The sequence below is a fragment of the Canis aureus genome, chromosome 5, assembly GCF_053574225.1.
Source record: "Canis aureus isolate CA01 chromosome 5, VMU_Caureus_v.1.0, whole genome shotgun sequence".
NCBI classification, from domain to species: Eukaryota; Metazoa; Chordata; class Mammalia; order Carnivora; family Canidae; genus Canis; species Canis aureus.
In genome coordinates, this window is record NC_135615.1 from 65,477,754 (window position 1) to 65,497,798 (window position 20,045).

General features: G+C 53.2%; 1 long non-coding RNA gene across 1 annotated transcript; it reads right to left on the reverse strand.

Moving 5' to 3' along the window:
• Nucleotides 1-5,233: 5,233 nt before the first annotated feature.
• On the reverse strand, nt 5,234-13,848 carry LOC144314409 (uncharacterized). The gene is made up of 2 exons (XR_013380283.1): nt 6,607-13,848; nt 5,234-5,943 (listed from the first exon to the last, which is right to left on the reverse strand). It is a non-coding gene; the product is annotated as an uncharacterized LOC144314409 (long non-coding RNA).
• Between the last annotated feature and the right edge of the window lie 6,197 nt (nt 13,849-20,045).

The following is a 20,045-nucleotide window of genomic DNA, read 5'->3' on the forward strand; positions in this document are numbered from 1 at the left end:
CACCTGAATACGAACACAGGAAACGCCTTTTTTTGCTTCAACTGCTGAGTTTTTTCTTTCATTGTTACAAAAGACGGCCATTTCATGATCATCTTTCATCATCTGAACATGTGTCTTCAGGTGCCTTGCTCCCTACCGTGACCCCTCCCTATCCCCAAGGATCTGACAGATATAATTTCTTCCATCACATTTCTTTTTTTCTTTAAGGCTTTATTTATTCATGAGAGACAGGAGAGAGAGAGGCAGAAACACAGGCAGAGGGAGAAGCAGGCTCCGTGCAGGGAGCCCGACGTGGGACTCGATTCTGGGACTGCGGAATCATGTCCTGAGCTGAATGAAGGCAGATGCTCAACTGCTGAGCCACCCAGGCACCCCTCTTCCATCACATTTCTAAACACAATTTCAGCTCCATTCACATTCATCACACACCAACACTTTGCTGTGTTTCTTTTGGAGGGCGCAAGTTCAGTTGGGGAAACTGAGGCTCACTCAAGTGGGTTATAGACAGAGAGTTCTAGGATAAGTCACACCCCTGGAGCTGTCTCTGCCTGGGTATCTTCCCACCCAGGAGACAGCCTAGAGGAATGGATCAAAAGTCCTCACAGCCTTGTGACTCCTATAACCTATAATCACTCTCCCAGAATTTAACAATCCCATTTTATAGTTTCAGAGACTGAGGCAGCAGGGACAAGGAACATGTGATACTCTCATCTCCTTATCCTGACACACACTCAGCACTTAACCTTCTAGCTAGGAGAGAGGGAGACTGACCACTCATAACATTGATTGTGATCCTGGATCCAGCCATGCCTGAATGCCTTAGATCTACCTCTTGGAATTTCAAGAGCTAATAAATCCTCCTTCAAGATTTATCTCAGGGGACACCTGGGTGGCTCAGCAGTTGAGCATCTGTTTTTGGCTCCAGGGTTCTGGGATTGAGTCCTGCATTGGGCTCCCTGTGAGAAGCCTGCTTCTCCCTCTGCCTATGTCTCTGCCTCTCTCTCTGTCTCTTGTGAATAAATAAAATCTTTTTTTTAAAAAAGGATTTATTTCAGGATTTTGTCACAACCCAAAGAGCCCTGATTATATAGCTGCATTCAAATCTCTGAGGGGCCATGTATATGGGACAAAAGGAACAACTGTACCCACCCAGCCCCAGAGGCAGGAAAAAGACCTGTCATGGAAAGTTCAGGCATTCCATGGACTTCCCCAGTTATCCAGGTGGGTCAGAGTCCCTAGAAGCAGTGGGAGGGGGGAGACTGGCAATGTGGAGACATGGTAAAAAAAAAAAAAAAAAAAAAAAAAAAAACAGCATGCACGGGATGGGCACAAATGCCAGGACAAGGTGCCCCTGGAAAAGGGCCTGGCCTTCTAGGAACTAGGGCCATAGATACCCCAGACCAATGTTTCTCAAAGTGTGGTCTGTGAGCCAGCATCAGGGTCACCTGGCAATTTGTTAGAAATGCATCCTCTCAGGCTCTGCCTCAGACATACGGAATCAGAACCTGGGTGTAGGGCCAGCATTCTTATTTTCGTAAGTCCTCCAGGTGATTCTGATGCTGCACAAAGCTTTAGCACCACTGGTTTGGACATTTCGAAAAATTAACTATACTCGGTGAAGAGAGGAAGGTATTTACTATCAAGAAGAGATGTGGGGAGCCCAGCACCCAGCTACTAATCTTTCCTGCTCACAAGTGTCTCAGGGACCTTCAGCAGCTACGGAGGCTGGTACGGGGACCTCCACGCCTCTCCCATGGGCCCGCACCGAGCCAGAGAGCAAGGCTAGGGGTAGCCATCACTGCCAAGTTCCTCGGGGCTCATCTGCCTCAGTCCCCTTCTGAGGACCCCGTGCAGCAGCCTGCCAGGATGGGCAGAGAGAGAAGGCACGGCCCAAGGGGCGTGAGTGGTGGGCAGAGGTCCACCAGGTGGACTTTACCGTGACACGCTAGGATCATATGCCAGTCAGATCCCCGACTGCAGCTCTGTCCCTGACTCAAGTTCAGTAACTCCGCCTCGAGGTAGTCAGGATAAGGCTGGGTTTTGTGGCAGTAACAAACGAATCTGACATCTCCGTAGCTTAACATATGACTCGTAACTTTCCTGTTCTCACAAAACCCAGAGCAAGTCGGGAGACTTTTGGGACAATGCAATGTCTCAGCAGACCAGGCTGCTTTGCTCTTACGGGTGTGCTGTCTCAGTCCAAGCCTTCTGGGGCAGAGGGAACTGGAAAGACCCACATAGACGAAACCCGCATAGACACTAAACATTTGCACCCTTGTCGTCCACTGGCCAAAACTAGCCTTGTGGCCCAAACCAGCTTCAAGGGGGCCTGGGACACACAGGAAGCATGTGGAGAGTTGGTGATTGACAGATATCTCTGCTACCTACCTGTTGGACACCCCCAGCCACAGCCCACTCTGTCACCTCCTGTGGCATCCCTTGTTTCCTCAAAAACACCCACTAAGGACTGACAGCTGGGCACTGGGCACAGCATGGGATGTGGATGGGCATAAACAGGACAGACACGGCCCCAGTCCTTCAGGAGATGATGGATGGAGGGTGGAGAGCTGGAAGATTGGGCAGATCCTCCTGAACGTTCCCTGGACCCGCGTTTCTGTGCCACCCTCCTTCCTGACTCGCCAACTACATTTAATCAGCTTTCACCCCTTGGGGATAATAACCTAATCAACCAATAATAATGAGAAGTGTGAGAGGGACGCCTGGGTGGCAAAGTGGTTAAGCATCTGCCTTTGGCCCAGGGCGTGATTCTGGAATCCCAGGGTCGAGTCCCACATGGGGCTCCCCACAGTGAGCCTGCTTCTCCCTCTGCCTGTGTCTCTGCCTCTGTCTCTCATAAATAAATAAAATCTTTTTTAAAAAAATGAGAAGAAAAAAAAAATGAGAAGAAAAAATAAATAAATAAATAAAAATAAAAAAATGAGAAGAGTCTCAGATTGGTGAGCCCTCCCTCACAGCCCAGGGCATTGGGGCCAGGATTCAAATGCCATCTGTCTGATTCCCATCTTCCAGTCCCCTAAGTGGCCCTTCCTCTTCCTACCTGGGTGAGCAGTCCCTACAGAATTTCCCTCAAACTTTTTTCTTCTTTTTAAGTAGGCTCCATGCCCAGTGGGGAGCCCAACAAGGGGCCTGAACTCACAATCCTGAGATCAAGACCCAAGCTGAAATCAAGAGTCAGGCGCTTAACCAACCAAGCCACCCAGGTGCCCCTAAGCCTTTTAAGCTTTCTCTGAGAATGTGGGGATCTGACAGCCAGCTTCCCTGTCATAGCCAACATTAACCAGGCTTGGCCTCCAGCCAGTCTCATCTCCTGAAGACAACTTGAGCCAGCCCAGCCTGATCTCCCAGGCATCCTTGGAACAGGCTCCTGGCTTGGGTCATTCCAGAAGGGCCGCTCTGGATGCGGACAGGGCCCGCTCCCAGCCCCTCACCTCCCACCATCCTTTCTCCAGACTTAGATGTAGTTGAAAAGCTTACCATGGGACCAGCAAGGCCACCACTGCCACCATTAGAAACCTGATCCCGCGTCGCTGATTAAAACCAGGAGGGGGTTTTAATCAGCCGGGGCCATATGCTATTTAACTGAAGATGAAAGTACCAATGATAAGCATCATCTCAGAAAGGATGTCGTTAAAGGAAGAGCAGAACAGCGAGTGGCATCTTTTATCATTACAGCAGCCCCTCGCCAAGCTCTCGTTAGGGGCTTTGAGGACCATCTGGGCCCTGTCTTTATTATGCAGCGCTTACAGTGTCATTGTGTTTGAGACGGCTCCCGAGCCCACGCCACGCTAAACTTCTAAATATACAATTAATGCCTATTAATTATAGTTTTCAAACCAGCAAAATGATCCTTCATTAACTTAATCGCCTCTTCTATTTTATCAGGAAATTGTATTCTCGCTTTCCATAATCCTTGCATCTGAAGCCTCCCGGGTGGCGGGTGGCACATGAGGCTTGGCTGCCCAGCTAGGGGAAGGCCTGCCTGTCCTCTGGCCATCTCGACACCCCAACCCACCCCCACCATGCCACACTCCGCCACGAGACGGGAAGCCACGGGGCCCTGGTCAAGCTGCATCCTAGGTCCTCTGGAATTGGATTTAAACCAGGGTGGGTGGGGGTGGGGGATAGAGAGCCTTACCTTCCTCATCTGTAAAATGGACTTGATAGAAAGGCTACCCCACAAAGTCACCATGAGGATTAAATGGGCAGTGCTTTGCCTCCAGGGGGATTTGGGCACCGTGGCATCACGGATGGCCCAGAGCAAGGAACGGGCTGCTTCCTCACCCCAGCTCCATGGGTCCCCCAGCCCAGCTAGGCTGCTAAAACCCTATTCCAGCTTTCTATAGATTTGAAGCATCTCGACACTTCTCTCCCTCTGTTGCAACTTCATTTCCACACCTTTATTTTAAGCCCTGTCACCTCATCTCATTTGTGCCTTAAAGTAGTTTACAGCTAAGCAGAGAAGACAAGTAGTTGAATACAAGGGATGTGTGGGGAGCCTACGAGGAACGTCTGCCCCAGCCTTGGGGGTCACGGAGGGCTTCCTGGGGGAGCTGGTCTTGAAGGAGGTGTGTGGCACAGGAGGCACAGACCCACAGCCACCTGCCGTTCCAGTGTGGCCACCAGGGAGTCCAGCAAGCACAGGCTCACCTGGCCCCAGCAGAAGCACATCCTGTGCTGTGCCCTGTCTTCCTGCCTTCTCCAGTCCTGCAGGGGCCTGCCTGCAAGCACACAGCTTCAAGTGGGGGTGGGGGGCGTCAGCACCCTTGGAGAAGCACCCGAGACTCAGGCCTGGGATAGAGCCCTGTGTCAGGCTCCCTGCTCAGCGGGGAGCCTGCTTCTCCCTCTCCCTCTGCCCCTTCCTCCGCCTGTGCTCTTTCTGCCTCACACTTTCTAATAAATAAAATTTTCGAAGACAAAAAAAAAAAAAAAAAAAAAAAAGGTGGAGAACCAAGTCTCAGTAATTGGATAAGGGGTAAGGGCAAAGCTGCAGAGGATGCCCAGGTTTCTGGCTTAGGCTACTCAGTGGACTGTATCCCCCTTTACTAAGCTTGAGACAAGTTTTGGGGTAGGATGGAGAGTTTGTTCGGGGGCATGCAGTTGGAGCCCCTTGTTAACTGCCTAGAGATGGTTGTCAAGGCCATGGCAGTGGATGAGATCCCCAGAAGTGAGGCTGTGGAGAAGAAAGGGGGTCAGGACCAAGACTAGAACGATGTCGCCATTTAAAAAATGTTTTATTTCACAATACTTACAGATTCTGCAGGGATAGTACAAGAGGTCCCAGGTACCCAGTTCCAATGCAGTAGTTTGTAAAGGAGGATTCTGCAAAGCCTCAGGAGAAGCTAGAGGGTCCCATAAGGCCTGATGTCAAGAAAGTTCTTTCACTGAGCATTCAGTTTGGTTGCAAGAGAAAGTGGTTTGCACAAGCGACAAGTTGATTTCTTCCTCACTGAATAGTCTAAATGGAGGTGTCCAGGTCTGCGGTAGAACTCCTATTCCTCGAGGGCACAGGCTTCCTCCAGCCACTCCACCGTCTCCAGGGTAATGTCCTTGTCCTCATGGTCCAGAGCAATGGCTGGAATTCCTGCTATCACATCTGCTTTCCAGGCAGCAGAATGGGAGAGGGGATGGAGGAGAAAAGGGACAACAGGAATAGACAAGCTAGCTCTTAGAAAAGATTCCCAGAGCTGCCACAGGACACCCCCTTGTGTGACAGAATCGAGTTGCGCGGGAGTCTTGAGAACCGTAGTCTTCGTTTTTGAACTCAAAACCAGAGGCTCCGTTGCCAACAAGAAAGGGAGAAGGCGTACAGGGGAGCCACAAGCAGCCTGTGCCTGGAGTCCCAGAGCAGAAGAGCGGAGGAGATTATGAAAGGGAGACGAATACAGTCCCCGTGATGAGACACAGCCACGAGGTCAGGAAGAGCTGCGGAACCAAAAAGTCAACGGCAAGCTGGTGAGGACGGAGCCCTGGACGCTGCCTTCTCTACTTTTCCCAGAGGTGGCTTCGGTCAGGTGTGTGTGTGGGGGGGGGGGGGGTGCAGAAGACAGAGGTGATGGCCTTAAGGTGCTCCACAGTCCGACCAGGGGCCATGGTAAGGCAAGCAGGGCGAGGGGTCCGGGGTGACAAAGGACCGCGGTGCGCTGGGGCGGCGAGGAGGAGGTTCTTGCGGCTTCTGTGGCCACGAGGCCGGCGTGTGTGTGTGGGGGGGGGGGGGCTGGAGAGGAGCGACACCCGAGGTCTGTGGGGAGCCTGGGAGTGGACGCGGGGCGGACGCGGGGCCGAGGCGGCGCCACCGGGGCGGACCCCTGCCTCCAACGCCGCCCCAACGCGGGCACCTGCCCCAGCCTCGAATGTGTGCCGCCGCATCCGCAGGAGGCCGTCGCACCTTCGCCTCTTCCCCGCGGGCCGGGGCACCGCAGGCACGGGCAGGAGGCCGCACGAGCACACGCCGCCAGCGACCCGAGGCCGCCGCGTGGCGCACTTGTGCGTCTGTCAGTCCACTTCCATCGGCCGGCGGCCGCGAGCCCCTGCGGACCGCCGCCCCGCGCGACCAAGGCCCACCCGCCACGCCGCCCCACTCCTCACCGCCCTACTGGCGCTTCTCGGGATCACTTCGCAAGAAACGACGTGACCTCCAATCTCCATCTCCAGGATTTTCTCGTGAGAAAAGCCAAGCAATGAGGGCGCCCAGGCTGGGCAGCAGCAGGCGCCGGGTGAGCGGGGCCCGCCGACGCCCTCCCGGGCCGGGCCTCGGTCTGCGCTCCGCCGTCCTCAGGCACCCGCCAACATGGCCGCCGCCGCACGGCTCACAGCCCGCCCACACACTTCCTCCGGAGCCCATTGGCCAGAAGAGGGTCACGTGACATCGCCTCAGCCAATCACTGGCAAAGGGGATGGCTGGCCGAGGGGGCTTGGACAAATCATAAAACGAGTGCAGGAGGCCTCCTGCTTCTGTGCAGGTGTTTTAAGAAGGGGAGCCCGAGGCCGAAGGGAGGAGACGGCGAAGAAGAAGAGCACGAAGAACCCGAATCCCTCATGCCCAAAGAACGGCTTTACAAACTCAAATGTTCATATTTGGTTATGTTATAGATATTAAAACGTCAAATAGTGAAAAGACAGAGCTGGTTGATCCTGCGTGTCTTTCATTCATTCATTCATTCATTCATTCACATAACAAGCATACATTGAGTGTTTACTATGCCCTCGCCCGCAGGGAGCTCACAAGCTACTTGCTGGGTCTGGGCGGGCAGATAAGAAAAAAACAGAGCACTGAGCAAAGGACAGGGTGGCAGAGGCACGACGTAGGCATCCCCTGATGCAGCTGTTTCTTCACCTACTATGCACCTGCACCCCTCCCAGCCACCTAGGATCCTGCCGGCCCCACACAGCCACTCTCCTCCAGGAAGTCTTTCCTGATTCCCCAGGCGTCCAGGATCTACTCTGTCCCTGAGCCCCCTGCGATCTTGGATGGACCAGGCGCAGGGCTGCCACTGCCTTGGCTGCCTCTGAGGTGTCCTGTCTGTTTGTCCTGTCCTGTCCTGTCCTCCATTAAGGCTGAGGGATCCAGAGGGAGGGGGCGGTGTCCCCAGAGCTGACCCACAGCCTAGGCTGACCTGGCAGGCCCAGGCCCAGCCCTCACACCTGCCTCTGGGCTCCTCCTCTCCCTGTCTCTCCCATCGATTTCTTATTTCATAAAAATCAATTTCTGTCCCGTTTTTGCCATGTACATAAAAGACTATGGCATCAATTAGCCTTAGTTCTCTCTCTCTCCCCCTCTCTTTTTCTTCCTCGTCTTTTTTGGAAACCTCTTTGTAGGGAAAATCTCATATTTCAGCAATTTGCATTATCCACACACTCAGCTTTGAAGTTCTAAGTTATGGTAAGAAAAGGACCCACTTATCTGCCCATAAAAAATGTTCAAAGCTTATAAATTCCCTGAAACAGATGTACATTATCATTGGATTTGCCTTTCTTTTTGCTAGAGCATGCCTAATAGAGTTTCGGCCGCCCCCTGGCCCCCTTCCCCCGCCCCTGTTAGCATCTTGTCTCCACAGAAGCCCGCTCCCTACTGGGCCAGACTGACTTCAAAGGTCCCAGGCTGTCTGTTAGAAGCAAAGCACAAAGTGGGAACATAGGGGCCTTTTAAATCCCCCGCGTTTAAGTCAATATCATGCCTCCCTTCTTTCCCCTCTTCTGGTGGAGGGACATAAGTCAGCCATTCCTTTTCTGCCTTCCCGAGAGCCAATTCAGCAATTACCAGAGAAAGAGAGAGAGAGAGAGAGAGAGAAAGAGAGAGAGAGAGAGAGAGAGAGAGAGAGAGAGAATTGAGGACTCTTTCTCTCTCAGCCTCTGTCTTTGCCCTCTTGTTCTTTCCAACTTTACTTTCTGTTACTTCCCTCACTTAAAATGTCGTTCAACAACAAGGGAGGTATCACTGATCCCTGGTGTAGACAAACAAGTGGATCCTTAGTGCATTTGTGGGTTAAGAGTGTCACCAGCAACTTCTGACAGGCTGACATTGTGTCCTCTCCAGGCTCTCGTCATAATCTCCACAAAGTGACCAGAGGGCAGGCCCTAACCACCCTCCCCGCACCTGACCTTCCAACTTCTTGATGTGTCCTCAGAGTAATGAGCAAACTCTCCACCATGACCTTCCACCCCTGTCCACAGGCCCTGCCCATCCTGGGTGTCCTCCTTGCTGTGTTCAGCCTCACTGGCTTCCATAAGTTCGTTCAATGGCCCACGCTTTCTCCCACCCCAGGGCCTTTGCTCAAGCTTTTCACCTGGCTATTTCCTCCTTAACCTTGAGGTCTCTACCTGAATGTGGCTTCCTGGAGAGGCCCTCTCTAAACCTGGTCTCAGTCATGTCCCTCTGTTATTCTCTCACATGCCCCCCCAGAACTGATCACAGTTGAAAATAATGTAACTTTTGTGGGACTGTTGCTCCCCTACTAGATTGAAAGCTCTGTGAAGGGAGGAAGGAAGGATGTCTATTTTATTTGGTGCTAAGCATGGCTCCTGGCACAGAGTAGTTGCTCTGTAAATATTTGAGAGGACACATGGAAAGAGGAATCTAGAGATGAATTTGGAACAGGTTTGGTCCAGGGAAAGGTCAGCTGGGCCTGAGAGGAACCTCTCTGAACAGTGAGTACCAAGGTTGGGTCCCCTTTGGCTCTGACCGGGCTTAATCTCGCAGTGGTCAGCTCCCAGAGACAGATTTGTGGTAACCAAACCACACAGCAAGGTTGAGTGAGATACGTGAATACTAAATTCTCCACAGTGAAGGAGGGAAGGAAGGAAGGAAAGAAGAAATGGAGGAGGATGGGAGGGAGGGAAGGAGGGAAAAAGTTCACATAGACCCCACTAGAATACTCTGGCTAGGAATTTCTGAACAAATTACAATCAGATGTTGCTTTTTGAGGATAGAGTCAGAGGAAATTAAATCAGGTGACAATGGCCATCTGGGGAGGATCTGGACAGGGGACAGAGACACTCAAAGTCACTCAGGTCCCGTGTGCCTGGACTATACTGGGAGCCCACAGGCCAAGCACAGTGGTGTTAGCCCTCTCTTCCATGCTGCCCAGAGCATCCCCGGTACATTCCTGGTGTTCAGTCGGTCCAAATGTTGCTACCCATCCCCGAGGGCAGAATCAACAGATCAGTGAACCAGAGCACAAGTCTGTGAGAGGGGAGGCTCCCTGCACACCTGTCTTTATGAATGCAATCAGCAGAGAACCTAGAGCACCAGGGCAGGTGCTATGCTGGGTCTAGCCCTGGGGCCATGTGGGGAGGCCAGCAAGGCACTGTCCTCCAGTTGCTCTGCAGAGATTTAACTTGTGCTGATCTTTGCAGGGCCTTTGGGATCACAAAATGATCTTTGGTGAGCAAGACAGTGCTTTGGTGGCAATAGATGTTAACTAATCAGAGGCACAAACAAGTATGTACAGCCAACTCTAATTAGTCTTGATTTATGAATTTGCCTACACTCTAAAATGTATTTGTCACCCCCAAATCAATACTCACGACGCTTTCACAGTCAATCGTAGTTATGTGTGGAGCAGCAAAAATTTAAGCCACTTAGACATGCGTGTTTCCAGCTTATGTCAAACACGGCGATGATCTGCCCTCTTGTTTCAGCTCTTACACTACAAACAAGGGTCCCTTCTGTAGTCTATTTTGTGCCACACTTTTGGTACTGTGTGCCTTGCATTGGTGATTTCGCTGTTTAAAATGCCCCCCCAAATGTGGTGCTGACACGCTGTCTAGCGTTCCAAGGCACTAAAGGCTGTGATGTGCCTTACAGAGAAAAATGCATGTTAGATCAGCTTTGTTCAGGCACGAGTTACACTGTCATTGGCTGTGAGTTCAATGTCAACAAATCAACAAGATATTGTAAATCAGGTGTCCTTAAACAGAAACACACCCCTAAACAAGGTTAGGTATTGATGGTGGATGTAATGTGGCAACCAGAGGCTCGCAGGAACCTAACCTTTTATGTCCCCTAGGAGCAATGGCTCAGTATTTGTTAATTCAGGGTTAGCAGTGACTTTGCAGCACATAACAGGCTCAACTGTAATTATGAACAAGATCAGTGTTATGAAGAAGGGGACAGTAGGGGACCATCTTGCTGCCACTGGGGTCTCAGGTTTCCCAACGGTCCCACCTTCCAAAACATCCCAAACTCACATTTGCCCAGACTTGGCTGGGGTGATGGCAGAGGAGAGGGTAGGACTGGTCTTTGTTCATCTTTGTCAATGTTTGAAGGCCCCTGGAAAAGGAGGGTCAGGTGGCTAACAGCTTGCCCTCTGCCCCTTCAGGTGTCACTCTGTGTTTAACCCTATCACACATTAACCATGAGCTTGGTTGGTAGAAGTCACTTAGCAGAATAGTCAGTTTCCTCACAAGGGTGTCCTAAAGATGTCAGCAGATGCAGGCTGAGCATATAGTAGGTGCTCTATAAGTGATAGAAATGGCAAATTAGACTCCTCCGTGATGCTGGGGCTCAGGGCCTGGTCCCTTGAGGGGCTGGACCAGACTCTCTGAGGACAAGAAGAGTCCCAGATGTGGGGCAGCTAAGAGCTGACCCAGAAGCTCCATCTCCCCCACTGGTGGGGACAAGGAGCTACTGGGCATGGCTCTCAGGGTGCCAGTCTTACCACTGCTACATCTGCCACTCCAAGACCCAGCTTGTCTGAACCACAGGCAGCTTCATTATGCAAATGAGATTTAAGGGCCCAGCCAGAGAGGGTGGGTTCTTGCCCAAGTTCCCAGGGCAGGTAACGTCTGGGAGGCATGGAGTGACCCTATTGAAAGTGGAAAGGAAACAGGGCAGGCGAGGTGGCCCTCGAGCGTGCAGCTGACCTGCAGCGGGGCTGCAGCCCAGGCGGGGGCAGGGCAGCCTTCCAGACTGTACCTCCTTTCCCATGAGCCCTGTGGGGCCAGATCCAGATTCTCATAATAGCAGCTGCTATCTCTCGAGGGCCTACTGTGTGCCAGGCTCTGAGCCAAGCACTCCGCACCCACTGGATCATGTACTCTGATCCTCACAATGCCCCAGTGAGGTGAGTACTCTGATGACCCCTGTGTTACAGAGAAGGCAACGGAGACACGGAGAGGGTGGGCTGCTGGTCCCACAGCTGGGAACTGGCAGAAGCAGGTCTCAGTTACAGTCTGCTGACTGCACAGTCCATACTCTCCACCACCTGAGCTGGGCCCCCAAGCCTGCGTTCCGGGGCATGGCTACTGGATCTCAACACCTCCTCAAACTTCACCCACCAAACCAGATGTGCAGCATCCAGGATGTCATATCCAGAGGTTCTGGAGCCACATCCTTCCCCCCGACCTATCTCGGATCTGCAGACAGGAAAGGGCCAAACTCCTAACCTGAATGGTGAGACGCAGCCCAGAGAGGTGGGGGCCACGCCTAGTGCTGGGCCCCGATAGGGCAGTGCTGGGCTTCCCCACGTGTCTGAGAACCCCTTCTCATCAGCAACCTTTAGCTGCCCCCTCCAAGAGAGCCGAGCCATACGGGGATTTGTCCAGGGCATTGAATGTGTAAGAATCTCCTGTATTTCTCCCCTTGCTTACATCTCCTAAGACCCTGGAGCTAAAGCAAAGGGGATCTCATTAGACCTGTTTTACAGAAAAGCAAACTGAATCTCTGACTACTGAAGTCACTGGCCCATGGTCAATAGCTCAAAGTAGCCCAGGCAGATGGAACCCAGCCAGAGTCTTTTGAGTTGGGGCTCTTTCTGTCCACTTTGCCTCTTTATGCAGTGATGGCAGGGTCTCATGCAGGATGGCAGCCTCCACGAGGGGCCCCCAGCCAACCCGGCCCCAGCTAAAGGAGGAATGGGGCCATGTGCTGAGGGAGGATTTCTAGAACTGGCCCCAAGGATCTTCCCCATGAAAATCCTCCCGTGCCTAAACCCTCTTCCATCCCCCACCCCCTGCTGCCTCTGTTAGTGTCCAAAACTCTGCCTTGGGCAGCCCCGGTGGCCTAGCAGTTTAGCACAGCCTACAGCCCAGGGTGTGATCCTGGAGATCCGGGATCGAGTCCCACGTCAGGCTCCCTGCATGGAGCCTGCTTCTCCCTCTGCCTGTGTTTCTGCCTCTCACTCTCTGTCATTAATAAATAAATAAAATCTTTAAAAAAAAAAAAAAAAACTCTGCCTTGAGCAGGCCCAGGTTTCCATGGGCATCACTGGGCCCCGCCCAGAAGGTGCTTGAGCATCTTCAGGGTTATGAGCTGAGATGCTGCAGGGCCAAGCCGAGGAAGGCCCACGTGTGCCAGGGTGACAGGGCACCAGGACATTGGACCTTATCTGAAGGGGTGTCACCACAGCTCCTGGGGAATCACTGCAGTGGTGGGAAGGTGAGCCTGGAGGAATTGCATTTTTTGATCTTTGTCAGAAAAAATAACTCAAAGCCCAGATATTTGGGTGACACCTTCAGATTTGGGAAATTAGTTGAAAATGTTTGAGACCCCAGATGGGTCAAACACGACATGTTTGGTGGGCCGTGTTGGGTGTAGCCCGAGGGACCAGGGGCTGGAGGAGGAAGACTGGGAGGCTCAGAGCAGGCAGGGGACAGGAAGGGGAGGAGGGGGACAAGCTCTCAGGGTGTGGGGCTCTGACCACACACGTGGAGTCACAGCAGATGCTCCTGCTGGACTGCCAGTGACAGGCCTCCAAGAGTCTGGCTGCAGGTGGCTTTGCCTACACAGGCAGGATCACCACAGAGGCCCCTGCAGAGCCCCCGGCCCATGACTGAGGCCGTGGAAAGCCTCTCCCCAGACGTCACAGATGCTAGCCTATCCCCACGTCTCCCAGCAGGCAGCTGAGGCCACAGACTAGAGAGGGGTCCCAGGAGCTGGTCTGGATTCAGCTTCAGGAAGGAGTGTCAACGTGGATGGCACACGCCTCCTCCAGCTTCAGTTCTCCCGTCTTTAAAATGGGGACAGTAACCCCTGCCCACCCACAACTGGCGGTTCACAAACACAATAAACATGCAGCCAAATGATCACTGTTTTCCAACAGTGGTGGGATGAGGTTGTGGGGGGAACCCCCAATGCAGTGAGAGGTTGTTCTTTCCAAATAAAGCTCAATTTTGTCCTTTTTTTTTTTTTAATTTTCTTTAAAGAGTATAAGACTGTAGTTTTCTTCTCTTTTCTTTTCCATTCTTATTTAGCAAAATTAGAAGTCGGTGATGCTGTGTTGTTTTCCCAGACTTTTATCTGAACTGCGACTGCTTTGTAAAACTCCACAGTCAAGGACTCCCCAGCAGGAGAACACCACAAACCTTCCAGTCAATAAAGGACCTGCAATCCCCAGTGTCTTCCCTCCCTCCCTCCCTCCCTCCTTTCTCTGACATTCCCTCTTTCCCTTTTAGTGACCACCTACTGTGCACATGCTGGGGCCGGGCAGTGTAGAAGTCCCTGTGTGCCTGCCTGCGGGTCAGGTCGGGGATGTGACAGCCTAGGAGAAGCCAGCAGCCACAGCCGAGAGGCCGACAGCACTGCTGGCTGCCCCTTTGTCTGGGCACCAGCTAAGTTGGTTCCAAGAAGTGAGGCCTTGTTGTTAAAAGAAAAAAATAGAGAGTTAGCTTTGATGAACTTATCCAGAATTTTGCAATGAGAACTATCTAGAAATGAGTTTATTTTAGTGGAGCAGGGGGAAATCAAAGCCAGGGGTGCGGTAGGGAGTTGGCAGTGGTAATCCTGTAGTGTTCACAGTCCCTTAGGGCTTTCGTCCTTCTCTGCCCCCCCCTAAGATCTGAGTGGTGGCCCAGGGGTTCTGGGACTGCTGGCCTCCTCTAGTACCTCCCCAGACCCTGGCAGTGACTCTGTGTCTGGATAATCCCACCCTGGTCCTTCTTCGAAATCTCTAACACCCCTCCCTGCATACCTCTTCCCTGCAGACATGAGGGATCAGGACAGGCCCTCCAAAGGGTCAGCCCTTGGGACGCCTGAGTGGCTCAGTGGTTGAGCACCTGCCTTCAGCCCAGGGCGTGATCCAGGAGTCCCTGCATGGACCCTGCTTCTCCCTCTGCCTGTGTCTCTGCCTCTCTCTGATTCTCATAAAGAAATAAATAAAATCTTTAAAACAAACAAACAAAACAAAGGGTCAGCCCAGATGTGGCTCCCAGCGCAGACCCCTTGCAGGTGCTTGGCCATCACCGAGCCTGCAAAGAGGGTCAGCTGGTGGTGGCATCAAGCCCCTATTTCCCAAGGCCGGCCTTGACCAAGCACCTGAGCGCCTCCTGCAGCAAGCAAGGACCACACAACACAGTAGGAAGATTGAGAAAATCCACCTGCATCTTCCTGAAGAGCCAAGGGAGGAGGAGGATGTGTGGTGCACACACCAGGGCTTCTGTGGACCTGTCCTAGTTGGGAGCCATGCCTAGGACTCTCCCTAGAGCTGGCTGTCCTTGGGTGCCTGTGGTTTTACCAGGGGAGGGGCAGGAGGGCAACACCAGGAGAACTCAGCCTGCACCTGGAGGGCTGTTACTGAATTATCCAGTTTTGTCCACACCCGAGGGTGTGGTCATGGCCACACGCTCCAACATCAAGAGGCTTTTTGAGGCTCCCACTGGGACAGGGGCATGGGGAGCTCCCTCTGCCTCGTTTATACCTTAGTGGGTATACTCCTCAGGGTAGGGCTGCTAGGTTCCACCCTGCTTGTTTGGCATAGGTCCTGGGTTTCTCACACTGTGACCAGTGGGCCCAAGTGCAGCACCATGCCCTGGTGGGAGGGGGAGCTTGTCAGGAGCCTTGATGCCTGGCGCCACCCCAGACCCACACGATCTCACTCTACAGGGGTGGGCCTGGGTACCTGCATTTAACATGCTCCACAGGAGATTCTTACGATCCCTGAAGTTAGGTGTTTCCCTTGCATGGGACCTTCTGAGGTCATCTGGGGCAAACGCAAGGCTTGGGGTTCTCAACCTGGCTTGCTAGAAGTCACTTGGAAGATGAAACACCTTGATGCCTTGCTGGACCAGCGAATCAGCATCACTGGAGGTGGGCCCATGAACTGGTATTTGTACAAACATCCCCAGGTGATTGGGAACACTCAGGATGAGAGGTAGAGGTGGTGGACACTGCACTCTGCCCTCCCCACCCCTCACCCTCACAGGCTGGTCTCTGCCAAAGTCACGTGTGGGGGGTCTCCCGTCGAGGTAGAGGCCCTCTTGTCTCCACCAGTCTCACAGGCTGAATGCACCAGGATTCTTCCCCTTTGTGGAGAAAAAGTGGAGGGCAATAAGGCCCAGGGGATGGTCAGTGGGAGATGGGGAATAGAGGCCAGGCTGTGTCATTTCCTCCCTGGGGTCACTTTCTACTAGAAGATGAGTCTCTCACTCATCCCCCTCCTCATGCTGAAGGAAGATGCTGAGTGCAGAAAGCCCTCTGTGGAGACGTACATAAATCAATGGAATCATTCAAGGGCACAAGCCCCAGATGGGTCAGGCTCAGAGGTCTGCTGGTCTGGGAGAGGGGAACAGACCAGATCAGAGCCCCTGACAAGGCAGCAATGAAGCTTTAATGATTGGGGAAGGGTGCCCTTGGCACCGCTTCTAAGGAGTCACTTCTAAAGTATTCACCTGGACCAACCGTATCAGCGCTGCAAAACCAGCCGTGTGTGTGCCGAGAAGGGGTGAAGCTGGGCTGAGCCCACGGGACTTGGGGGGCAAAGGCAGGGCTGCGAGGGCAGAGGCTCGGCGGCTGCGGGGTCTTCGGGGGCACACCACCCCCAGGTGTGGGCCGGGTGAAGCTCTGCCTTCAAGGAGGAGGTGAAGGCGGGGCCAGGGGGGTGTCACCGGTTGCTTACACTGAGCACCCCTCAGGGGTCCCCTTTCATTCCCACGATGCTGACGGGGCTCACAGGAGCCGGGTCATTAGTGGCGGCAGCTGACAGAAATGGTACATGAAGTGCAGGCAGCCCTCCCCTCCTCCCGCCAGCTCCAAGGCTGCTCCCCTCTGGCCCCGTAATGATGTGACATCTACACGCTGAGAACAATGAGGGGGAAGCAAAAGAAACTGCTCCCGGCTGTCTGCTTTGCCAAAAAGTGTAATTGGCACGGCTGGGTGGGAAGTGCATGAGCTCTGGCCGCAGTGCTCCCCGGAGGTGAGAGCAGGCCTGGGAGCAAGAGCGCAGCCTCAGCCGGGCTGGCTGCCTGACACCCCCCGATGTCCTCAGGGCCCAGCGACAGATGAGCGGATGCGGATGCGGATGCGGATGCGGGGCACCCCAGCCACCAGCTAGGCAAAGCCCAGTCCTGTCCCCCACCTCCAACTTCTCCAGGCCGAGGAGCTCAGAGCTCAGTGTCTTGGAGCAGCAGAAACAAGCAGTTTCCTCTGGAAAGGATGGCAGATTTGCGATCAAGACAGAACCCCCCCACCCTGGGGGGGGGGGGGCGGGATGGGGGACACACATGTGCTCAAAGCCTCACCAGGAAGCGTGCTTGATCTCTTCCAGTTTCCTTTCCCCTCCCTCCCCCTTTCCTTCCTTCCTTCCTTCCTTCCTTCCTTCCTTCCTTCCTTCCTTCCTTCCTTCCTTCCTTCCTTCTTTTTCCTCTCTTCCTCCGTGGCTCCTCTTCCTTTTTCTCTCTCTTCTTCCTGCAACTTCTAACTATTTGCTACAACTTCCTTGAGCAGTTGTTTACGATCTAGCAGCACTGACGTCGCCCAGGCTCTTGAGCTGAGCCCGTCCATGCTGGCACTGTCCCTCTTGCTCCTGCTGCCGGGCACCGGGACCGGTCACTCGCCAGGCCCCCCAGCGCCCCATGTCTGGCCCGGCCTGGGCTGAGACTCACAGGCCCGGCAGGAGGGGCTGCGGCAAGTCGGTGACAGCACCGGCCTCCGAGCAAGAGAAGGCTGCGCAGCTGTTGGAGGGAAGGGGGCCGCGCTCCAGAGCCGCCGGGGCAAGCTCTCCAAATGCATTAGGTCACAGAGTGAAGGCCTGAGTATGAATACTATGTTACTCCTTGGGTAAAAATAAAAAAGTGGGGGTGGCAAGGGGATTAAGCAGCCAAGGCAGTGTTTTCTTTCTTAAAAATAGATCTGAAATAAATATTGTAAACTGTCAGCGTTTGTCAAACTCGGGCTGTGAGTTCACAGTTACTGTTACAGTTTCCTGTTTCAAACCTTGTTTGAAATATTGGATAAAATAACAAAACGGGCCAGGGGAGCGAGGAATGGGTGGAGCACAGAAGATTTTTAGGGCAGTGCAAATACTTTGTATGGTATTATAACGATGGGTATGTCGTTAGCTATTTGCCCAAACACATAGAATGTCCAACACCAAGAGGGAACCCTGAGGCAAACTATGGACTTTGGGTCATTACAATGGGTACCCCCCATAGGTTCACCCTTGGCAAAAATGGTACCATTCTGCCGAGATGTTGATGATGGGGGAGGCTGTGCATGCATGGGGTGAGGAGTGTGTGGGAAATCTCTGTATCTTCCCCCCGATTTTGTTGTAAACCTAAAACTGCTCTGAAACAAGCCTTTTCAAAGAATTCAAAATTTAAGCAGGGAGGAATCTTACAGAAATGCATTTATTCCTATAAATAATGGCAGCTACCATTTCTGTGATGCTCCCCTGGTCTGGGCATATGTTAACTCAGCAACAACCCTATGGGGTAGGTCTCTTATGATCCCTCTTTACAAAGGGGAAACAGAGATTTGAAAAGTTCCACGTATCCCTTGGAGCACAGAGCACTGAGTAAGTCGGAATTTGAACCCAGGCAGCCTGGGCCCAAAGTCTGTGCTCACAACCACCGAGCCTCACCGGATGGCCCGGGAGGGGGTCAGGGAAGGCTAGACTCTGGGGATTCCGGAAGAAAGCGTTCTTCTTCCTGCATGCCCATTCTGTACTCTCTGAATCTTTAACATGTGCACAGGCTACGATTTTTCAAAATGGTATTTTAAATAAATCCCAGTCCCTAAGAAATAACCACATCCCGGCAGACGTGGGGTGGGAGGGATGGCATGGGACCCCCTCTCAGAGGCTGAGGGGATGCTCTAAAGCCACCGCAGAGAGACTCCCTGTGTGGACCCAATCCCTGGTTCCTTTTCACCTTGTAGCATTCTAGTCCTGGCTTCCGGCCCCTTTCTTCCCGCAGACTCTGCCCCCTTGCCACCCCAGCAGAAGATCCTTTCCTGTCTGGCTGTGGGGCTCAGAGAGCCAGCAGCACCCATAGACTGGCGAAGCTCCTGAAGGTAGAAGCATAAACCCAGAGAGGGAGAGCCAGCACCCCGCACGTCTCCGCTTCATTCACAGCCTGGCTCCTAGCCTCTCAAAGCCAGCTCCCTCCTGCCTTGGTTACATTCCCAGCCGTTTGAGTTGGATGCTGAGTGATAGAAACCCACAGCTCAAAACAAGGGAAGTGCTGACTGAGTGGTGAAGCCCTCCAGGGATTAAGGGGGTCACAGGGAAGACTAGAATCCCAGCTCTGCACCTGCTGTGTGATCTCAAGCGAATTAGTTAACCTCTCTGAGCCGGATGCATTTCCTGAGCTCACTATCAGAAAAAACTCCTTACCAGCCATATTAGACCAAAACCAGAGGCTCTGCCAAAGGGGATGCTAGCTGGCAGCCAGGCAGCAGAGAGGCAGACAGTTGGCCACTCCTTCTTGTGTCCTGCCACTCACTCTCTGCCTGAAAGAATGGCCATGTGGCCCTCAACAACAGCTCCCTGGCCCTGTGGCTCCCTCTGGCTCCCAGGGGCTCCAGCCAATGGGGTCTCAGCAGGATGCAGGGCAGGAAGGAGTGAGGGCGGGATATGGATCTCCCTGTAGGGTCCCCGCAAGGCCGGTTGTATCCCCGCGTGACGGCCACTCACAGCCCCTTCAGGTGGCTCCCCTAGCCCCACCACTCTGTCTGCTGAAGATGACTCCCACCCTCTTTGCACCACACACCGCTAGCCCCAGATCCTGTATTCTTGCGGAGGCTTTGCCCACACTTTGTAAGCATTCCCTCAAATTACCCAACTGCAGTGTGTGTCACGTTTTTCATGGGACCCCGCCTGGTGGACAGTGGTCCTTTTCCTAGTCTTCCCAGGCCCGCATCAGATAAAATTGCACTCTGTGGAGGACGCTACTCCAGGGCCCCACCTCTGGCCACTGTCCCCATGGCCCTCCTAGCTTCTAGACTCCAGCAGGCCTCTCCAAATCTGTCAGACCCTAAGTCCCAAAAAAGGGGTTTGAAAAAAACTGCGAATGAGAGGCAAGTGCCTATTCGCATCTGATGGACAGTGGTCTGAACAGGAGGCGCACAAGGTGACATCTGGGCTCAGGAAGTGTCTAGAGAAGCAAGCCACTGACTTCTGTACACTGGAAAAAGTACCTGAGAGTGTATATTTATAGAAAGATACATCGAAACGGACAGCTGGCGCCTAGCTATAGATACAGGAAGCTCTGTTAGAGAACCATGTAGGTACGTATATATTTGCCAACGGTAGAGAACAGGAGGTTTCCACATCTTCGGCCACAACCAACAACACACGAATGCCCGTTCTTGGAAA